Source organism: Vanacampus margaritifer, chromosome 7 (genome assembly GCF_051991255.1).
Source record: "Vanacampus margaritifer isolate UIUO_Vmar chromosome 7, RoL_Vmar_1.0, whole genome shotgun sequence".
In the NCBI taxonomy this organism is placed as follows: domain Eukaryota; kingdom Metazoa; phylum Chordata; class Actinopteri; order Syngnathiformes; family Syngnathidae; genus Vanacampus; species Vanacampus margaritifer.
The window spans coordinates 28,647,890-28,671,083 of NC_135438.1; positions in this window are offsets into that span (position 1 = coordinate 28,647,890).

Consider the following 23,194-nt stretch of genomic DNA (forward strand, 5'->3'; position numbering starts at 1 on the left):
AATACACTAAATACAGCAAAATTTTTTAGTCTACAACGTTTAGTTTAGGTGTGAGAGCCAAAATGAACTTTTTATTGCTTTAAACGCGTTTTCAGCCCCTGATTGTACACTTAAGGTGAAAATGTCAAAATCTTCAAAATGAGCATAAGCACAATGAAATTAATGCTGGAATCATCTTCAGGATGCTAGAATACACTAAATACAGCAAAAATGTTGAGTCTACAACGTTTTGTTTAGGTGTGAGAGCCAAAATGAACTTTTTATGGCTTTAAATGCGTTTTCAGCCTGATTGTGCACTTTAGGTGAAAATGTCAAAATCTTCAAAATGTGCATAAGCACAATGAAATTAATGCTGGAATCATCTTCAGGATGCTAGAATACACTAAATACAGCAAAAATTTTGAGTCTACAACGTTTAGTTTAGGTGTGAGAGCCAAAATGAACTTTTTATTGCTTTAAACGCGTTTTCAGCCCCTGATTGTACACTTAAGGTGAAAATGTCAAAATCTTCAAAATGAGCATAAGCACGATGAAATTAATGCTGGAATCATCTTCAGGATGCTAGAATACACTAAATACAGCAAAAATTTTGAGTCTACAACGTTTAGTTTCGGTGTGAGAGCCAAAATGAACTTTTTATTGCTTTAAACGCGTTTTCAGCCTGATTGTGCACTTAAGGTGAAAATGTCAAAATCTTAAAAATGAGCATAAGCACAATGAAATTAATGCTGGAATCATCTTCAGGATGCTGGAATAAACTAAATACAGCAAAAATTTTGAGTCTACAACGTTTAGTTTAGGTGTGAGAGCCAAAATGAACTTTTTATTGCTTTAAACGCGTTTTCAGCCCCTAATTGTACACTTAAGGTGAAAATGTCAAAATCTTCAAAATGAGCATAAGCACAATGAAATTAATGCTGGAATCATCTTCAGGATGCTAGAATACACTAAATACAGCAAAAATTTTGAGTCTACAACGTTTAGTTTAGGTGTGAGAGCCAAAATGAACTTTTTATTGCTTTAAACGCGTTTTCAGCCTGATTGTGCACTTTAGGTGAAAATGTCAAAATCTTAAAAATGAGCATAAGCACAATGAAATTAATGCTGGAATCATCTTCAGGATGCTAGAATACACTAAATACAGCAAAAATTTTGATTCTCCAACGTTTAGTTTAGGTGTGAGAGCCAAAATGAACTTTTTATGGCTTTAAATGCGTTTTCAGCCTGATTGTGCACTTTAGGTGAAAATGTCAAAATCTTCAAAATGAGCATAAGCACAATGAAATTAATGCTGGAATCATCTTCAGGATGCTAGAATACACTAAATACAGCAAAAATTTTGAGTCTACAACGTTTAGTTTAGGTGTGAGAGCCAAAATGAACTTTTTATTGCTTTAAACGTCTTTTCAGCCCCTGCTTGTACACTTTAGGTGAAAATGTCAAAATCTTCAAAATGAGCATAAGCACAATGAAATTAATGCTGGAATCATCTTCAGGATGCTAGAATACACTAAATACAGCAAAAATTTTGAGTCTACAACGTTTAGTTTTGGTGTGAGAGCCAAAATGAACTTTTTATTGCTTTAAACGCGTTTTCAGCCCCTGATTGTACACTTAAGGTGAAAATGTCAAAATCTTCAAAATGAGCATAAGCACAATGAAATTAATGCTGGAATCATCTTCAGGATGCTAGAATACACTAAATACAGCAAAAATTTTGAGTCTACAACGTTTAGTTTAGGTTTGTGTGCCAAAATGAACTTTTTATTCCTTTAAATGCGTTTTCAGCCTAATTGTGCACTTTAGGTGAAAATGTCAAAATCTTAAAAATGAGCATAAGCACAATGAAATTAATGCTGGAATCATCTTCAAGATGCTAGAATACACTAAATACAGCAAAAATGTTGAGTCTACAACGTTTAGTTTAGGTTTGTGTGCCAAAATGAACTTTTTATTCCTTTAAATGCGTTTTCAGCCTGATTGTGCACTTTAGGTGAAAATGTCAAAATCTTCAAAATGAGCATAAGCACAATGAAATTAATGCTGGAATCATCTTCAGGATGCTAGAATACACTAAATACAGCAAAAATTTTGAGTCTACAACGTTTAGTTTCGGTGTGAGAGCCAAAATGAACTTTTTATTGCTTTAAACGCGTTTTCAGCCTGATTGTGCACTTTAGGTGAAAATGTCAAAATCTTAAAAATGAGCATAAGCACAATGAAATTAATGCTGGAATCATCTTCAGGATGCTAGAATACACTAAATACAGCAAAAATTTTGAGTCTACAACGTTTAGTTTAGGTGTGAGAGCCAAAATGAACTTTTTATTGCTTTAAACGCGTTTTCAGCCCCTGATTGTACACTTAAGGTGAAAATGTCAAAATCTTAAAAATGAGCATAAGCACAATGAAATTAATGCTGGAATCATCTTCAGGATGCTAGAATACACTAAATACAGCAAAAATGTTGAGTCTACAACGTTTTGTTTAGGTGTGAGAGCCAAAATGAACTTTTTATGGCTTTAAATGCGTTTTCAGCCTGATTGTGCACTTTAGGTGAAAATGTCAAAATCTTCAAAATGAGCATAAGCACAATGAAATTAATGCTGGAATCATCTTCAGGATGCTAGAATACACTAAATACAGCAAAAATGTTGAGTCTACAACGTTTTGTTTAGGTGTGAGAGCCAAAATGAACTTTTTATGGCTTTAAATGCGTTTTCAGCCTGATTGTGTTCTTTAGGTGAAAATGTCAAAATCTTCAAAATGAGCATAAGCACAATGAAATTAATGCTGGAATCATCTTCAGGATGCTAGAATACACTAAATACAGCAAAAATTTTGAGTCTACAACGTTTAGTTTAGGTGTGAGAGCCAAAATGAACTTTTTATTGCTTTAAACGCGTTTTCAGCCCCTGATTGTACACTTAAGGTGAAAATGTCAAAATCTTCAAAATGAGCATAAGCACGATGAAATTAATGCTGGAATCATCTTCAGGATGCTAGAATACACTAAATACAGCAAAAATTTTGAGTCTACAACGTTTAGTTTAGGTGTGAGAGCCAAAATGAACTTTTTATTGCTCTAAACGCGTTTTCAGCCTGATTGTGCACTTTAGGTGAAAATGTCAAAATCTTCAAAATGAGCATAAGCACAATGAAATTAATGCTGGAATCATCTTCAGGATGCTAGAATACACTAAATACAGCAAAAATTTTGAGTCTACAACGTTTAGTTTAGGTGTGAGAGCCAAAATGAACTTTTTATTGCTTTAAACGCGTTTTCAGCCCCTGATTGTACACTTAAGGTGAAAATGTCAAAATCTTCAAAATGAGCATAAGCACGATGAAATTAATGCTGGAATCATCTTCAGGATGCTAGAATACACTAAAAACAGCAAAAATTTGGAGTCTACATCGTTTAGTTTAGGTGTGAGAGCCAAAATGAACTTTTTATTGCTTTAAACGCGTTTTCAGCCTGATTGTGCACTTTAGGTGAAAATGTCAAAATCCTAAAAATGAGCATAAGCACAATGAAATTAATGCTGGAATCATCTTCAGGATGCTAGAATACACTAAATACAGCAAAAAGTTTGAGTCTACAACGTTTAGTTTAGGTGTGAGAGCCAAAATGAACTTTTTATTGCTTTAAACGCGTTTTCAGCTTGATTGTGCACTTTAGGTGAAAATGTCAAAATCTTAAAAATGAGCATAAGCACAATGAAATTAATGCTGGAATCATCTTCAGGATGCTAGAATACACTAAATACAGCAAAAATTTTGAGTCTACAACGTTTAGTTTAGGTGTGAGAGCCAAAATGAACTTTTTATTGCTTTAAACGCGTTTTCAGCCTGATTGTGCACTTTAGGTGAAAATGTCAAAATCTTCAAAATGAGCATAAGCACGATGAAATTAATGCTGGAATCATCTTCAGGATTCTAGAATACACTGAATACAGCAAAAATTTTGAGTCTACAACGTTTAGTTTAGGTGTGAGAGCCAAAATGAACTTTTTATTGCTTTAAACGCGTTTTCAGCCTGATTGTGCACTTTAGGTGAAAATGTCAAAATCTTCAAAATGAGCATAAGCACGATGAAATTAATGCTGGAATCATCTTCAGGATTCTAGAATACACTGAATACAGCAAAAATTTTGAGTCTACAACGTTTAGTTTAGGTGTGAGAGCCAAAATGAACTTTTTATTGCTTTAAACGCGTTTTCAGCCCCTGATTGTACACTTAAGGTGAAAATGTCAAAATCTTAAAAATGAGCATAAGCACAATGAAATTAATGCTGGAATCATCTTCAGGATGCTAGAATACACTAAATACAGCAAAAATGTTGAGTCTACAACGTTTTGTTTAGGTGTGATAGCCAAAATGAACTTTTTATTGCTTTAAATGCGTTTTCAGCCTGATTGTGCACTTTAGGTGAAAATGTCAAAATCTTCAAAATGAGCATAAGCACAATGAAATTAATGCTGGAATCATCTTCAGGATGCTAGAATACACTAAATACAGCAAAAATTTTGAGTCTACAACGTTTAGTTTAGGTGTGAGAGCCAAAATGAACTTTTTATTGCTTTAAACGCGTTTTCAGCCTGATTGTGCACTTTAGGTGAAAATGTCAAAATCTTAAAAATGAGCATAAGCACAATGAAATTAATGCTGGAATCATCTTGAGGATGCTAGACTACACTAAATACAGCAAAAATTTTGAGTCTACAACGTTTAGTTTAGGTGTGAGAGCCAAAATGAACTTTTTATTGCTTTAAACGCGTTTTCAGCCCCTGATTGTGCACTTTAGGTGAAAATGTCAAAATCTTCAAAATGAGCATAAGCACAATGAAATTAATGCTGGAATCATCTTCAGGATGCTAGAATACACTAAATACAGCAAAAATTTTGAGTCTACAACGTTTAGTTTAGGTGTGAGAGCCAAAATGAACTTTTTATTGCTCTAAACGCGTTTTCAGCCTGATTGTGCACTTTAGGTGAAAATGTCAAAATCTTAAAAATGAGCATAAGCACAATGAAATTAATGCTGGAATCATCTTCAGGATGCTAGAATACACTAAATACAGCAAAAATTTTGAGTCTACAACGTTTAGTTTAGGTGTGAGAGCCAAAATGAACTTTTTATTGCTTTAAACGCGTTTTCAGCCCCTGATTGTACACTTAAGGTGAAAATGTCAAAATCTTAAAAATGAGCATAAGCACAATGAAATTAATGCTGGAATCATCTTCAGGATGCTAGAATACACTAAATACAGCAAAAATGTTGAGTCTACAACGTTTTGTTTAGGTGTGAGAGCCAAAATGAACTTTTTATGGCTTTAAATGCGTTTTCAGCCTGATTGTGCACTTTAGGTGAAAATGTCAAAATCTTCAAAATGAGCATAAGCACAATGAAATTAATGCTGGAATCATCTTCAGGATGCTAGAATACACTAAATACAGCAAAAAATTTGAGTCTACAACGTTTAGTTTAGGTGTGAGAGCCAAAATGAACTTTTTATTGCTTTAAACGCGTTTTCAGCCCCTGATTGTACACTTAAGGTGAAAATGTCAAAATCTTCAAAATGAGCATAAGCACAATGAAATTAATGCTGGAATCATCTTCAGGATGCTAGAATACACTAAATACAGCAAAAATGTTGAGTCTACAACGTTTTGTTTAGGTGTGAGAGCCAAAATGAACATTTTATGGCTTTAAATGCGTTTTCAGCCTGATTGTGTTCTTTAGGTGAAAATGTCAAAATCTTCAAAATGAACATAAGCACAATGAAATTAATGCTAGAATCATCTTCAGGATGCTAGAATACACTAAATACAGCAAAAATTTTGAGTCTACAACGTTTAGTTTAGGTGTGAGAGCCAAAATGAACTTTTTATTGCTTTAAACGCGTTTTCAGCCCCTGATTGTACACTTAAGGTGAAAATGTCAAAATCTTCAAAATGAGCATAAGCACGATGAAATTAATGCTGGAATCATCTTCAGGATGCTAGAATACACTAAATACAGCAAAAATTTTGAGTCTACAACGTTTAGTTTAGGTGTGAGAGCCAAAATGAACTTTTTATTGCTTTAAACGCGTTTTCAGCCTGATTGTGCACTTTAGGTGAAAATGTCAAAATCCTAAAAATGAGCATAAGCACAATGAAATTAATGCTGGAATCATCTTCAGGATGCTAGAATACACTAAATACAGCAAAAATTTTGAGTCTACAACGTTTAGTTTAGGTGTGAGAGCCAAAATGAACTTTTTATGGCTTTAAATGCGTTTTCAGCCTGATTGTGCACTTTAGGTGAAAATGTCAAAATCTTAAAAATGAGCATAAGCACAATGAAATTAATGCTGGAATCATCTTCAGGATGCTAGAATACACTAAATACAGCAAAAATGTTGAGTCTACAACGTTTTGTTTAGGTGTGAGAGCCAAAATGAACTTTTTATGGCTTTAAATGCGTTTTCAGCCTGATTGTGCACTTTAGGTGAAAATGTCAAAATCTTCAAAATGAGCATAAGCACAATGAAATTAATGCTGGAATCATCTTCAGGATGCTAGAATACACTAAATACAGCAAAAATGTTGAGTCTACAACGTTTTGTTTAGGTGTGAGAGCCAAAATGAACTTTTTATGGCTTTAAATGCGTTTTCAGCCTGATTGTGTTCTTTAGGTGAAAATGTCAAAATCTTCAAAATGAGCATAAGCACAATGAAATTAATGCTGGAATCATCTTCAGGATGCTAGAATACACTAAATACGGCAAAAAATTTGAGTCTACAACGTTTAGTTTAGGTGTGAGAGCCAAAATGAACTTTTTATTGCTTTAAACGCGTTTTCAGCCCCTGATTGTACACTTAAGGTGAAAATGTCAAAATCTTCAAAATGAGCATAAGCACGATGAAATTAATGCTGGAATCATCTTCAGGATGCTAGAATACACTAAATACAGCAAAAATTTGGAGTCTACATCGTTTAGTTTAGGTGTGAGAGCCAAAATGAACTTTTTATTGCTTTAAACGCGTTTTCAGCCTGATTGTGCACTTTAGGTGAAAATGTCAAAATCCTAAAAATGAGCATAAGCACAATGAAATTAATGCTGGAATCATCTTCAGGATGCTAGAATACACTAAATACAGCAAAAAGTTTGAGTCTACAACGTTTAGTTTAGGTGTGAGAGCCAAAATGAACTTTTCATTGCTTTAAACGCATTTTCAGCTTGATTGTGCACTTTAGGTGAAAATGTCAAAATCTTAAAAATGAGCATAAGCACAATGATATTAATGCTGGAATCATCTTCAGGATGCTAGAATACACTAAATACAGCAAAAATTTTGAGTGTACAACGTTTAGTTTAGGTGTGAGAGCCAAAATGAACTTTTTATTGCTTTAAACGCGTTTTCAGCCTGATTGTGCACTTTAGGTGAAAATGTCAAAATCTTCAAAATGAGCATAAGCACGATGAAATTAATGCTGGAATCATCTTCAGGATTCTAGAATACACTGAATACAGCAAAAATTTTGAGTCTACAACGTTTAGTTTAGGTGTGAGAGCCAAAATGAACTTTTTATTGCTTTAAACGCGTTTTCAGCCCCTGATTGTACACTTAAGGTGAAAATGTCAAAATCTTCAAAATGAGCATAAGCACAATGAAATTAATGCTGGAATCATCTTCAGGATGCTAGAATACACTAAATACAGCAAAAATGTTGAGTCTACAACGTTTTGTTTAGGTGTGATAGCCAAAATGAACTTTTTATTGCTTTAAATGCGTTTTCAGCCTGATTGTGCACTTTAGGTGAAAATGTCAAAATCTTAAAAATGAGCATAAGCACAATGAAATTAATGCTGGAATCATCTTCAGGATGCTAGAATACACTAAATACAGCAAAAATTTTGAGTCTACAACGTTTAGTTTAGGTGTGAGAGCCAAAATGAACTTTTTATTGCTTTAAACGCGTTTTCAGCCTGATTGTGCACTTTAGGTGAAAATGTCAAAATCTTAAAAATGAGCATAAGCACAATGAAATTAATGCTGGAATCATCTTGAGGATGCTAGAATACACTAAATACAGCAAAAATTTTGAGTCTACAACGTTTAGTTTAGGTGTGAGAGCCAAAATGAACTTTTTATTGCTTTAAACGCGTTTTCAGCCCCTGATTGTGCACTTTAGGTGAAAATGTCAAAATCTTCAAAATGAGCATAAGCACAATGAAATTAATGCTGGAATCATCTTCAGGATGCTAGAATACACTAAATACAGCAAAAATTTTGAGTCTACAACGTTTAGTTTAGGTGTGAGAGCCAAAATGAACTTTTTATTGCTCTAAACGCGTTTTCAGCCTGATTGTGCACTTTAGGTGAAAATGTCAAAATCTTAAAAATGAGCATAAGCACAATGAAATTAATGCTGGAATCATCTTCAGGATGCTAGAATACACTAAATACAGCAAAAATTTTGAGTCTACAACGTTTAGTTTAGGTGTGAGAGCCAAAATGAACTTTTTATTGCTTTAAACGCGTTTTCAGCCCCTGATTGTACACTTAAGGTGAAAATGTCAAAATCTTAAAATGAGCATAAGCACAATGAAATTAATGCTGGAATCATCTTCAGGATGCTAGAATACACTAAATACAGCAAAAATGTTGAGTCTACAACGTTTTGTTTAGGTGTGAGAGCCAAAATGAACTTTTTATGGCTTTAAATGCGTTTTCAGCCTGATTGTGCACTTTAGGTGAAAATGTCAAAATCTTCAAAATGAGCATAAGCACAATGAAATTAATGCTGGAATCATCTTCAGGATGCTAGAATACACTAAATACAATAAAAATTTTGAGTCTACAACGTTTAGTTTAGGTGTGAGAGCCAAAATGAACTTTTTATTGCTTTAAACGCGTTTTCAGCCCCTGATTGTACACTTAAGGTGAAAATGTCAAAATCTTCAAAATGAGCATAAGCACAATGAAATTAATGCTGGAATCATCTTCAGGATGCTAGAATACACTAAATACAGCAAAAATGTTGAGTCTACAACGTTTTGTTTAGGTTTGAGAGCCAAAATGAACTTTTTATGGCTTTAAATGCGTTTTCAGCCTGATTGTGTTCTTTAGGTGAAAATGTCAAAATCTTCAAAATGAACATAAGCACGATGAAATTAATGCTAGAATCATCTTCAGGATGCTAGAATACACTAAATACAGCAAAAATTTTGAGTCTACAACGTTTAGTTTAGGTGTGAGAGCCAAAATGAACTTTTTATTGCTTTAAACGCGTTTTCAGCCCCTGATTGTACACTTAAGGTGAAAATGTCAAAATCTTCAAAATGAGCATAAGCACGATGAAATTAATGCTGGAATCATCTTCAGGATGCTAGAATACACTAAATACAGCAAAAATTTTGAGTCTACAACGTTTAGTTTAGGTGTGAGAGCCAAAATGAACTTTTTATTGCTTTAAACGCGTTTTCAGCCTGATTGTGCACTTTAGGTGAAAATGTCAAAATCCTAAAAATGAGCATAAGCACAATGAAATTAATGCTGGAATCATCTTCAGGATGCTAGAATACACTAAATACAGCAAAAATTTTGAGTCTACAACGTTTAGTTTAGGTGTGAGAGCCAAAATGAACTTTTTATGGCTTTAAATGCGTTTTCAGCCTGATTGTGCACTTTAGGTGAAAATGTCAAAATCTTAAAAATGAGCATAAGCACAATGAAATTAATGCTGGAATCATCTTCAGGATGCTAGAATACACTAAATACAGCAAAAATTTTGAGTCTACAACGTTTTGTTTAGGTGTGAGAGCCAAAATGAACTTTTTATGGCTTTAAATGCGTTTTCAGCCTGATTGTGCACTTTGTGAAAATGTCAAAATCTTCAAAATGAGCATAAGCACAATGAAATTGCTGCTGGAATCATCTTCAGGATGCTAGAATACACTAAATACAGCAAAAATTTTGAGTCTACAACGTTTAGTTTAGGTGTGAGAGCCAAAATGAACTTTTTATTGCTTTAAACGCGTTTTCAGCCCCTGATTGTACACTTAAGGTGAAAATGTCAAAATCTTCAAAATGAGCATAAGCACAATGAAATTAATGCTGGAATCATCTTCAGGATGCTAGAATACACTAAATACAGCAAAAATTTTGAGTCTACAACGTTTAGTTTAGGTGTGAGAGCCAAAATGAACTTTTTATTGCTTTAAACGCGTTTTCAGCCTGATTGTGCACTTTAGGTGAAAATGTCAAAATCTTAAAAATGAGCATAAGCACAATGAAATTAATGCTGGAATCATCTTCAGGATGCTAGAATACACTAAATACAGCAAAAATTTTGAGTCTACAACGTTTAGTTTAGGTGTGAGAGCCAAAATGAACTTTTTATTGCTTTAAACGCGTTTTCAGCCCCTGATTGTACACTTAAGGTGAAAATGTCAAAATCTTAAAAATGAGCATAAGCACAATGAAATTAATGCTGGAATCATCTTCAGGATGCTAGAATACACTAAATACAGCAAAAATGTTGAGTCTACAACGTTTTGTTTAGGTGTGAGAGCCAAAATGAACTTTTTATGGCTTTAAATGCGTTTTCAGCCTGATTGTGCACTTTAGGTGAAAATGTCAAAATCTTCAAAATGAGCATAAGCACAATGAAATTAATGCTGGAATCATCTTCAGGATGCTAGAATACACTAAATACAGCAAAAATTTTGAGTCTACAACGTTTAGTTTAGGTGTGAGAGCCAAAATGAACTTTTTATTGCTTTAAACGTGTTTTCAGCCCCTGATTGTACACTTTAGGTGAAAATGTCAAAATCTTCAAAATGAGCATAAGCACAATGAAATTAATGCTGGAATCATCTTCAGGATGCTAGAATACACTAAATACAGCAAAAATTTTGAGTCTACAACGTTTACTTTTGGTGTGAGAGCCAAAATGAACTTTTTATTGCTTTAAACGCGTTTTCAGCCCCTGATTGTACACTTAAGGTGAAAATGTCAAAATCTTCAAAATGAGCATAAGCACAATGAAATTAATGCTGGAATCATCTTCAGGATGCTAGAATACACTAAATACAGCAAAAACTTTGAGTCTACAACGTTTAGTTTAGGTTTGTGTGCCAAAATGAACTTTTTATTCCTTTAAATGCATTTTCAGCCTAATTGTGCACTTTAGGTGAAAATGTCAAAATCTTAAAAATGAGCATAAGCACAATGAAATTAATGCTGGAATCATCTTCAGGATGCTAGAATACACTAAATACAGCAAAAATTTTGAGTCTACAACGTTTAGTTTAGGTGTGAGAGCCAAAATGAACTTTTTATTGCTTTAAATGCGTTTTCAGCCTGATTGTACACTTTAGGTGAAAATGTCAAAATCTTCAAAATGAGCATAAGCACAATGAAATTAATGCTGGAATCATCTTCAGGATGCTAGAATACACTAAATACAGCAAAAATTTTGAGTCTACAACGTTTAGTTTAGGTGTGAGAGCCAAAATGAACTTTTTATTGCTTTAAACGCGTTTTCAGCCCCTGATTGTACACTTAAGGTGAAAATGTCAAAATCTTCAAAATGAGCATAAGCACAGTGAAATTAATGCTGGAATCATCTTCAGGATGCTAGAATACACTAAATACAGCAAAAATTTTGAGTCTACAACGTTTAGTTTAGGTGTGAGAGCCAAAATGAACTTTTTATGGCTTTAAATGCGTTTTCAGCCTGATTGTGCACTTTAGGTGAAAATGTCAAAATCTTCAAAATGAGCATAAGCACAATGAAATTAATGCTGGAATCATCTTCAGGATGCTAGAATACACTAAATACAGCAAAAATTTTGAGTCTACAACGTTTAGTTTAGGTGTGAGAGCCAAAATGAACTTTTTATTGCTTTAAACGCGTTTTCAGCCCCTGATTGTACACTTAAGGTGAAAATGTCAAAATCTTCAAAATGAGCATAAGCACAATGAAATTAATGCTGGAATCATCTTCAGGATGCTAGAATACACTAAATACAGCAAAAATGTTGAGTCTACAACGTTTTGTTTAGGTGTGAGAGCCAAAATGAACTTTTTATTGCTTTAAACGCGTTTTCAGCCTGATTGTGCACTTTAGGTGAAAATGTCAAAATCCTAAAAATGAGCATCAGCACAATGAAATTAATGCTGGAATCATCTTCAGGATGCTAGAATACACTAAATACAGCAAAAAGTTTGAGTCTACAACGTTTAGTTTAGGTGTGAGAGCCAAAATGAACTTTTTATTGCTTTAAACGCGTTTTCAGCCCCTGATTGTACACTTAAGGTGAAAATGTCAAAATCTTCAAAATGAGCATAAGCACATTGCAATTAATGCTGGAATCATCTTCAGGATGCTAGAATACACTAAATACAGCAAAAATTTTGAGTCTACAACGTTTAGTTTAGGTGTGAGAGCCAAAATGAACTTTTTATGGCTTTAAATGCGTTTTCAGCCTGATTGTGCACTTTAGGTGAAAATGTCAAAATCTTCAAAATGAGCATAAGCACAATGAAATTAATGCTGGAATCATCTTCAGGATGCTAGAATACACTAAATACAGCAAAAATTTTGAGTCTACAACGTTTAGTTTAGGTGTGAGAGCCAAAATGAACTTTTTATTGCTTTAAACGCGTTTTCAGCCTGATTGTGCACTTTAGGTGAAAATGTCAAAATCTTAAAAATGAGCATAAGCACAATGAAATTAATGCTGGAATCATCTTCAGGATGCTAGAATACACTAAATACAGCAAAAATTTTGAGTCTACAACGTTTAGTTTCGGTGTGAGAGCCAAAATGAACTTTTTATTGCTTTAAACGCGTTTTCAGCCTGATTGTGCACTTTAGGTGAAAATGTCAAAATCTTAAAAATGAGCATAAGCACAATGAAATTAATGCTGGAATCATCTTCAGGATGCTAGAATACACTAAATACAGCAAAAAATTTTGAGTCTACAACGTTTAGTTTAGGTGTGAGAGCCAAAATGAACTTTTTATTGCTTTAAACGCGTTTTCAGCCCCTAATTGTACACTTAAGGTGAAAATGTCAAAATCTTCAAAATGAGCATAAGCACAATGAAATTAATGCTGGAATCATCTTCAGGATGCTAGAATACACTAAATACAGCAAAAATTTTGAGTCTACAACGTTTAGTTTAGGTGTGAGAGCCAAAATGAACTTTTTATTGCTTTAAACGCGTTTTCAGCCTGATTGTGCACTTTAGGTGAAAATGTCAAAATCTTAAAAATGAGCATAAGCACAATGAAATTAATGCTGGAATCATCTTTAGGATGCTAGAATACACTAAATACAGCAAAAATTTTGATTCTCCAACGTTTAGTTTAGGTGTGAGAGCCAAAATGAACTTTTTATGGCTTTAAATGCGTTTTCAGCCTGATTGTGCACTTTAGGTGAAAATGTCAAAATCTTCAAAATGAGCATAAGCACAATGAAATTAATGCTGGAATCATCTTCAGGATGCTAGAATACACTAAATACAGCAAAAATTTTGAGTCTACAACGTTTAGTTTAGGTGTGAGAGCCAAAATGAACTTTTTATTGCTTTAAACGTCTTTTCAGCCCCTGCTTGTACACTTTAGGTGAAAATGTCAAAATCTTCAAAATGAGCATAAGCACAATGAAATTAATGCTGGAATCATCTTCAGGATGCTAGAATACACTAAATACAGCCAAAATTTTGAGTCTACAACGTTTAGTTTTGGTGTGAGAGCCAAAATGAACTTTTTATTGCTTTAAACGCGTTTTCAGCCCCTGATTGTACACTTAAGGTGAAAATGTCAAAATCTTCAAAATGAGCATAAGCACAATGAAATTAATGCTGGAATCGTCTTCAGGATGCTAGAATACACTAAATACAGCAAAAATGTTGAGTCTACAACGTTTTGTTTAGGTGTGAGAGCCAAAATGAACTTTTTATGGCTTTAAATGCGTTTTCAGCCTGATTGTGCACTTTAGGTGAAAATGTCAAAATCTTCAAAATGAGCATAAGCACAATGAAATTAATGCTGGAATCATCTTCAGGATGCTAGAATACACTAAATACAGCAAAAATTTTGAGTCTACAACGTTTAGTTTAGGTGTGAGAGCCAAAATGAACTTTTTATTGCTTTAAACGCGTTTTCAGCCTGATTGTGCACTTTAGGTGAAAATGTCAAAATCTTAAAAATGAGCATAAGCACAATGAAATTAATGCTGGAATCATCTTCAGGATGCTAGAATACACTAAATACAGCAAAAATTTTGAGTCTACAACGTTTTGTTTAGGTGTGAGAGCCAAAATGAACTTTTTTTGGCTTTAAATGCGTTTTCAGCCTGATTGTGCACTTTGTGAAAATGTCAAAATCTTCAAAATGAGCATAAGCACAATGAAATTGCTGCTGGAATCATCTTCAGGATGCTAGAATACACTAAATACAGCAAAAATTTTGAGTCTACAACGTTTAGTTTAGGTGTGAGAGCCAAAATGAACTTTTTATTGCTTTAAACGCGTTTTCAGCCCCTGATTGTACACTTAAGGTGAAAATGTCAAAATCTTCAAAATGAGCATAAGCACAATGAAATTAATGCTGGAATCATCTTCAGGATGCTAGAATACACTAAATACAGCAAAAATTTTGAGTCTACAACGTTTTGTTTAGGTGTGAGAGCCAAAATGAACTTTTTATGGCTTTAAATGCGTTTTCAGCCTGATTGTGCACTTTAGGTGAAAATGTCAAAATCTTCAAAATGAGCATAAGCACAATGAAATTAATGCTGGAATCATCTTCAGGATGCTAGAATACACTAAATACAGCAAAAATGTTGAGTCTACAACGTTTTGTTTAGGTGTGAGAGCCAAAATGAACTTTTTATGGCTTTAAATGCGTTTTCAGCCTGATTGTGCACTTTAGGTGAAAATGTCAAAATCTTCAAAATGAGCATAAGCACAATGAAATTAATGCTGGAATCATCTTCAGGATGCTAGAATACACTAAATACAGCAAAAATGTTGAGTCTACAACGTTTTGTTTAGGTGTGATAGCCAAAATGAACTTTTTATTGCTTTAAACGCGTTTTCAGCCTGATTGTGCACTTTAGGTGAAAATGTCAAAATCTTCAAAATGAGCATAAGCACAATGAAATTAATGCTGGAATCATCTTCAGGATGCTAGAATACACTAAATACAGCAAAAATTTTGAGTCTACAACGTTTAGTTTAGGTGTGAGAGCCAAAATGAACTTTTTATTGCTTTAAACGCGTTTTCAGCCCCTGATTGTACACTTAAGGTGAAAATGTCAAAATCTTAAAAATGAGCATAAGCACAATGAAATTAATGCTGGAATCATCTTCAGGATGCTAGAATACACTAAATACAGCAAAAATGTTGAGTCTACAACGTTTTGTTTAGGTGTGAGAGCCAAAATGAACTTTTTATGGCTTTAAATGCGTTTTCAGCCTGATTGTGCACTTTAGGTGAAAATGTCAAAATCTTCAAAATGAGCATAAGCACAATGAAATTAATGCTGGAATCATCTTCAGGATGCTAGAATACACTAAATACAGCAAAAATTTTGAGTCTACAACGTTTAGTTTAGGTGTGAGAGCCAAAATGAACTTTTTATTGCTTTAAACGCGTTTTCAGCCCCTGATTGTACACTTAAGGTGAAAATGTCAAAATCTTCAAAATGAGCATAAGCACAATGAAATTAATGCTGGAATCATCTTCAGGATGCTAGAATACACTAAATACAGCAAAAATGTTGAGTCTACAACGTTTTGTTTAGGTGTGAGAGCCAAAATGAACATTTTATGGCTTTAAATGCGTTTTCAGCCTGATTGTGTTCTTTAGGTGAAAATGTCAAAATCTTCAAAATGAACATAAGCACAATGAAATTAATGCTAGAATCATCTTCAGGATGCTAGAATACACTAAATACAGCAAAAATTTTGAGTCTACAACGTTTAGTTTAGGTGTGAGAGCCAAAATGAACTTTTTATTGCTTTAAACGCGTTTTCAGCCCCTGATTGTACACTTAAGGTGAAAATGTCAAAATCTTCAAAATGAGCATAAGCACGATGAAATTAATGCTTGAATCATCTTCAGGATGCTAGAATACACTAAATACAGCAAAAATGTTGAGTCTACAACGTTTAGTTTAGGTGTGAGAGCCAAAATGAACTTTTTATTGCTTTAAACGCGTTTTCAGCCTGATTGTGCACTTTAGGTGAAAATGTCAAAATCCTAAAAATGAGCATAAGCACAATGAAATTAATGCTGGAATCATCTTCAGGATGCTAGAATACACTAAATACAGCAAAAATTTTGAGTCTACAACGTTTAGTTTAGGTGTGAGAGCCAAAATGAACTTTTTATGGCTTTAAATGCGTTTTCAGCCTGATTGTGCACTTTAGGTGAAAATGTCAAAATCTTAAAAATGAGCATAAGCACAATGAAATTAATGCTGGAATCATCTTCAGGATGCTAGAATACACTAAATACAGCAAAAATGTTGAGTCTACAACGTTTTGTTTAGGTGTGAGAGCCAAAATGAACTTTTTATGGCTTTAAATGCGTTTTCAGCCTGATTGTGCACTTTAGGTGAAAATGTCAAAATCTTCAAAATGAGCATAAGCACAATGAAATTAATGCTGGAATCATCTTCAGGATGCTAGAATACACTAAATACAGCAAAAATGTTGAGTCTACAACGTTTTGTTTAGGTGTGAGAGCCAAAATGAACTTTTTATGGCTTTAAATGCGTTTTCAGCCTGATTGTGCACTTTAGGTGAAAATGTCAAAATCTTCAAAATGAGCATAAGCACAATGAAATTAATGCTGGAATCATCTTCAGGATGCTAGAATACACTAAATACAGCAAAAATGTTGAGTCTACAACGTTTTGTTTAGGTGTGAGAGCCAAAATGAACTTTTTATGGCTTTAAATGCGTTTTCAGCCTGATTGTGTTCTTTAGGTGAAAATGTCAAAATCTTCAAAATGAGCATAAGCACAATGAAATTAATGCTGGAATCATCTTCAGGATGCTAGAATACACTAAATACGGCAAAAAATTTGAGTCTACAACGTTTAGTTTAGGTGTGAGAGCCAAAATGAACTTTTTATTGCTTTAAACGCGTTTTCAGCCCCTGATTGTACACTTAAGGTGAAAATGTCAAAATCTTCAAAATGAGCATAAGCACGATGAAATTAATGCTGGAATCATCTTCAGGATGCTAGAATACACTAAATACAGCAAAAATTTGGAGTCTACATCGTTTAGTTTAGGTGTGAGAGCCAAAATGAACTTTTTATTGCTTTAAACGCGTTTTCAGCCTGATTGTGCACTTTAGGTGAAAATGTCAAAATCCTAAAAATGAGCATAAGCACAATGAAATTAATGCTGGAATCATCTTCAGGATGCTAGAATACACTAAATACAGCAAAAAGTTTGAGTCTACAACGTTTAGTTTAGGTGTGAGAGCCAAAATGAACTTTTCATTGCTTTAAACGCGTTTTCAGCTTGATTGTGCACTTTAGGTGAAAATGTCAAAATCTTAAAAATGAGCATAAGCACAATGATATTAATGCTGGAATCATCTTCAGGATGCTAGAATACACTAAATACAGCAAAAATTTTGAGTCTACAACGTTTAGTTTAGGTGTGAGAGCCAAAATGAACTTTTTATTGCTTTAAACGCGTTTTCAGCCTGATTGTGCACTTTAGGTGAAAATGTCAAAATCTTCAAAATGAGCATAAGCACGATGAAATTAATGCTGGAATCATCTTCAGGATTCTAGAATACACTGAATACAGCAAAAATTTTGAGTCTACAACGTTTAGTTTAGGTGTGAGAGCCAAAATGAACTTTTTATTGCTTTAAACGCGTTTTCAGCCCCTGATTGTACACTTAAGGTGAAAATGTCAAAATCTTCAAAATGAGCATAAGCACAATGAAATTAATGCTGGAATCATCTTCAGGATGCTAGAATACACTAAATACAGCAAAAATGTTGAGTCTACAACGTTTTGTTTAGGTGTGATAGCCAAAATGAACTTTTTATTGCTTTAAATGCGTTTTCAGCCTGATTGTGCACTTTAGGTGAAAATGTCAAAATCTTCAAAATGAGCATAAGCACAATGAAATTAATGCTGGAATCATCTTCAGGATGCTAGAATACACTAAATACAGCAAAAATTTTGAGTCTACAACGTTTAGTTTAGGTGTGAGAGCCAAAATGAACTTTTTATTGCTTTAAACGCGTTTTCAGCCTGATTGTGCACTTTAGGTGAAAATGTCAAAATCTTCAAAATGAGCATAAGCACAATGAAATTAATGCTGGAATCATCTTCAGGATGCTAGAATACACTAAATACAGCAAAAATTTTGAGTCTACAACGTTTAGTTTAGGTGTGAGAGCCAAAATGAACTTTTTATTGCTCTAAACGCGTTTTCAGCCTGATTGTGCACTTTAGGTGAAAATGTCAAAATCTTAAAAATGAGCATAAGCACAATGAAATTAATGCTGGAATCATCTTCAGGATGCTAGAATACACTAAATACAGCAAAAATTTTGAGTCTACAACGTTTAGTTTAGGTGTGAGAGCCAAAATGAACTTTTTATTGCTTTAAACGCGTTTTCAGCCCCTGATTGTACACTTAAGGTGAAAATGTCAAAATCTTAAAATGAGCATAAGCACAATGAAATTAATGCTGGAATCATCTTCAGGATGCTAGAATACACTAAATACAGCAAAAATGTTGAGTCTACAACGTTTTGTTTAGGTGTGAGAGCCAAAATGAACTTTTTATGGCTTTAAATGCGTTTTCAGCCTGATTGTGCACTTTAGGTGAAAAATTCAAAATCTTCAAAATGAGCATAAGCACAATGAAATTAATGCTGGAATCATCTTCAGGATGCTAGAATACACTAAATACAGCAAAAATGTTGAGTCTACAACGTTTTGTTTAGGTTTGAGAGCCAAAATGAACTTTTTATGGCTTTAAATGCGTTTTCAGCCTGATTGTGTTCTTTAGGTGAAAATGTCAAAATCTTCAAAATGAACATAAGCACAATGAAATTAATGCTAGAATCATCTTCAGGATGCTAGAATACACTAAATACAGCAAAAATTTTGAGTCTACAACGTTTAGTTTAGGTGTGAGAGCCAAAATGAACTTTTTATTGCTTTAAACGCGTTTTCAGCCCCTGATTGTACACTTAAGGTGAAAATGTCAAAATCTTCAAAATGAGCATAAGCACGATGAAATTAATGCTGGAATCATCTTCAGGATGCTAGAATACACTAAATACAGCAAAAATTTTGAGTCTACAACGTTTAGTTTAGGTGTGAGAGCCAAAATGAACTTTTTATTGCTCTAAACGCGTTTTCAGCCTGATTGTGCACTTTAGGTGAAAATGTCAAAATCTTAAAAATGAGCATAAGCACAATGAAATTAATGCTGGAATCATCTTCAGGATGCTAGAATACACTAAATACAGCAAAAATTTTGAGTCTACAACGTTTTGTTTAGGTGTGAGAGCCAAAATGAACTTTTTATGGCTTTAAATGCGTTTTCAGCCTGATTGTGCACTTTAGGTGAAAATGTCAAAATCTTCAAAATGAGCATAAGCACAATGAAATTAATGCTGGAATCATCTTCAGGATGCTAGAATACACTAAATACAGCAAAAATTTTGAGTCTACAACGTTTAGTTTAGGTGTGAGAGCCAAAATGAACTTTTTATTGCTTTAAACGTGTTTTCAGCCCCTGATTGTACACTTTAGGTGAAAATGTCAAAATCTTCAAAATGAGCATAAGCACAATGAAATTAATGCTGGAATCATCTTCAGGATGCTAGAATACACTAAATACAGCAAAAATTTTGAGTCTACAACGTTTACTTTTGGTGTGAGAGCCAAAATGAACTTTTTATTGCTTTAAACGCGTTTTCAGCCCCTGATTGTACACTTAAGGTGAAAATGTCAAAATCTTCAAAATGAGCATAAGCACAATGAAATTAATGCTGGAATCATCTTCAGGATGCTAGAATACACTAAATACAGCAAAAACTTTGAGTCTACAACGTTTAGTTTAGGTTTGTGTGCCAAAATGAACTTTTTATTCCTTTAAATGCATTTTCAGCCTAATTGTGCACTTTAGGTGAAAATGTCAAAATCTTAAAAATGAGCATAAGCACAATGAAATTAATGCTGGAATCATCTTCAGGATGCTAGAATACACTAAATACAGCAAAAATTTTGAGTCTACAACGTTTAGTTTAGGTGTGAGAGCCAAAATGAACTTTTTATTGCTTTAAATGCGTTTTCAGCCTGATTGTACACTTTAGGTGAAAATGTCAAAATCTTCAAAATGAGCATAAGCACAATGAAATTAATGCTGGAATCATCTTCAGGATGCTAGAATACACTAAATACAGCAAAAATTTTGAGTCTACAACGTTTAGTTTAGGTGTGAGAGCCAAAATGAACTTTTTATTGCTTTAAACGCGTTTTCAGCCCCTGATTGTACACTTAAGGTGAAAATGTCAAAATCTTCAAAATGAGCATAAGCACAGTGAAATTAATGCTGGAATCATCTTCAGGATGCTAGAATACACTAAATACAGCAAAAATTTTGAGTCTACAACGTTTAGTTTAGGTGTGAGAGCCAAAATGAACTTTTTATGGCTTTAAATGCGTTTTCAGCCTGATTGTGCACTTTAGGTGAAAATGTCAAAATCTTCAAAATGAGCATAAGCACAATGAAATTAATGCTGGAATCATCTTCAGGATGCTAGAATACACTAAATACAGCAAAAATTTTGAGTCTACAACGTTTAGTTTAGGTGTGAGAGCCAAAATGAACTTTTTATTGCTTTAAACGCGTTTTCAGCCCCTGATTGTACACTTAAGGTGAAAATGTCAAAATCTTCAAAATGAGCATAAGCACAATGAAATTAATGCTGGAATCATCTTCAGGATGCTAGAATACACTAAATACAGCAAAAATGTTGAGTCTACAACGTTTTGTTTAGGTGTGAGAGCCAAAATGAACTTTTTATTGCTTTAAACGCGTTTTCAGCCTGATTGTGCACTTTAGGTGAAAATGTCAAAATCCTAAAAATGAGCATCAGCACAATGAAATTAATGCTGGAATCATCTTCAGGATGCTAGAATACACTAAATACAGCAAAAAGTTTGAGTCTACAACGTTTAGTTTAGGTGTGAGAGCCAAAATGAACTTTTTATTGCTTTAAACGCGTTTTCAGCCCCTGATTGTACACTTAAGGTGAAAATGTCAAAATCTTCAAAATGAGCATAAGCACATTGCAATTAATGCTGGAATCATCTTCAGGATGCTAGAATACACTAAATACAGCAAAAATTTTGAGTCTACAACGTTTAGTTTAGGTGTGAGAGCCAAAATGAACTTTTTATGGCTTTAAATGCGTTTTCAGCCTGATTGTGCACTTTAGGTGAAAATGTCAAAATCTTCAAAATGAGCATAAGCACAATGAAATTAATGCTGGAATCATCTTCAGGATGCTAGAATACACTAAATACAGCAAAAATTTTGAGTCTACAACGTTTAGTTTAGGTGTGAGAGCCAAAATGAACTTTTTATTGCTTTAAACGCGTTTTCAGCCTGATTGTGCACTTTAGGTGAAAATGTCAAAATCTTAAAAATGAGCATAAGCACAATGAAATTAATGCTGGAATCATCTTCAGGATGCTAGAATACACTAAATACAGCAAAAATTTTGAGTCTACAACGTTTAGTTTCGGTGTGAGAGCCAAAATGAACTTTTTATTGCTTTAAACGCGTTTTCAGCCTGATTGTGCACTTTAGGTGAAAATGTCAAAATCTTAAAAATGAGCATAAGCACAATGAAATTAATGCTGGAATCATCTTCAGGGTGCTAGAATACACTAAATACAGCAAAAATTTTGAGTCTACAACGTTTAGTTTAGGTGTGAGAGCCAAAATGAACTTTTTATTGCTTTAAACGCGTTTTCAGCCCCTAATTGTACACTTAAGGTGAAAATGTCAAAATCTTCAAAATGAGCATAAGCACAATGAAATTAATGCTGGAATCATCTTCAGGATGCTAGAATACACTAAATACAGCAAAAATTTTGAGTCTACAACGTTTAGTTTAGGTGTGAGAGCCAAAATGAACTTTTTATTGCTTTAAACGCGTTTTCAGCCTGATTGTGCACTTTAGGTGAAAATGTCAAAATCTTAAAAATGAGCATAAGCACAATGAAATTAATGCTGGAATCATCTTCAGGATGCTAGAATACACTAAATACAGCAAAAATTTTGATTCTCCAACGTTTAGTTTAGGTGTGAGAGCCAAAATGAACTTTTTATGGCTTTAAATGCGTTTTCAGCCTGATTGTGCACTTTAGGTGAAAATGTCAAAATCTTCAAAATGAGCATAAGCACAATGAAATTAATGCTGGAATCATCTTCAGGATGCTAGAATACACTAAATACAGCAAAAATGTTGAGTCTACAACGTTTTGTTTAGGTGTGAGAGCCAAAATGAACTTTTTATGGCTTTAAATGCGTTTTCAGCCTGATTGTGCACTTTAGGTGAAAATGTCAAAATCTTCAAAATGAGCATAAGCACAATGAAATTAATGCTGGAATCATCTTCAGGATGCTAGAATACACTAAATACAGCAAAAATGTTGAGTCTACAACGTTTTGTTTAGGTGTGAGAGCCAAAATGAACTTTTTATGGCTTTAAATGCGTTTTCAGCCTGATTGTGTTCTTTAGGTGAAAATGTCAAAATCTTCAAAATGAGCATAAGCACAATGAAATTAATGCTGGAATCATCTTCAGGATGCTAGAATACACTAAATACGGCAAAAAATTTGAGTCTACAACGTTTAGTTTAGGTGTGAGAGCCAAAATGAACTTTTTATTGCTTTAAACGCGTTTTCAGCCCCTGATTGTACACTTAAGGTGAAAATGTCAAAATCTTCAAAATGAGCATAAGCACGATGAAATTAATGCTGGAATCATCTTCAGGATGCTAGAATACACTAAATACAGCAAAAATTTGGAGTCTACATCGTTTAGTTTAGGTGTGAGAGCCAAAATGAACTTTTTATTGCTTTAAACGCGTTTTCAGCCTGATTGTGCACTT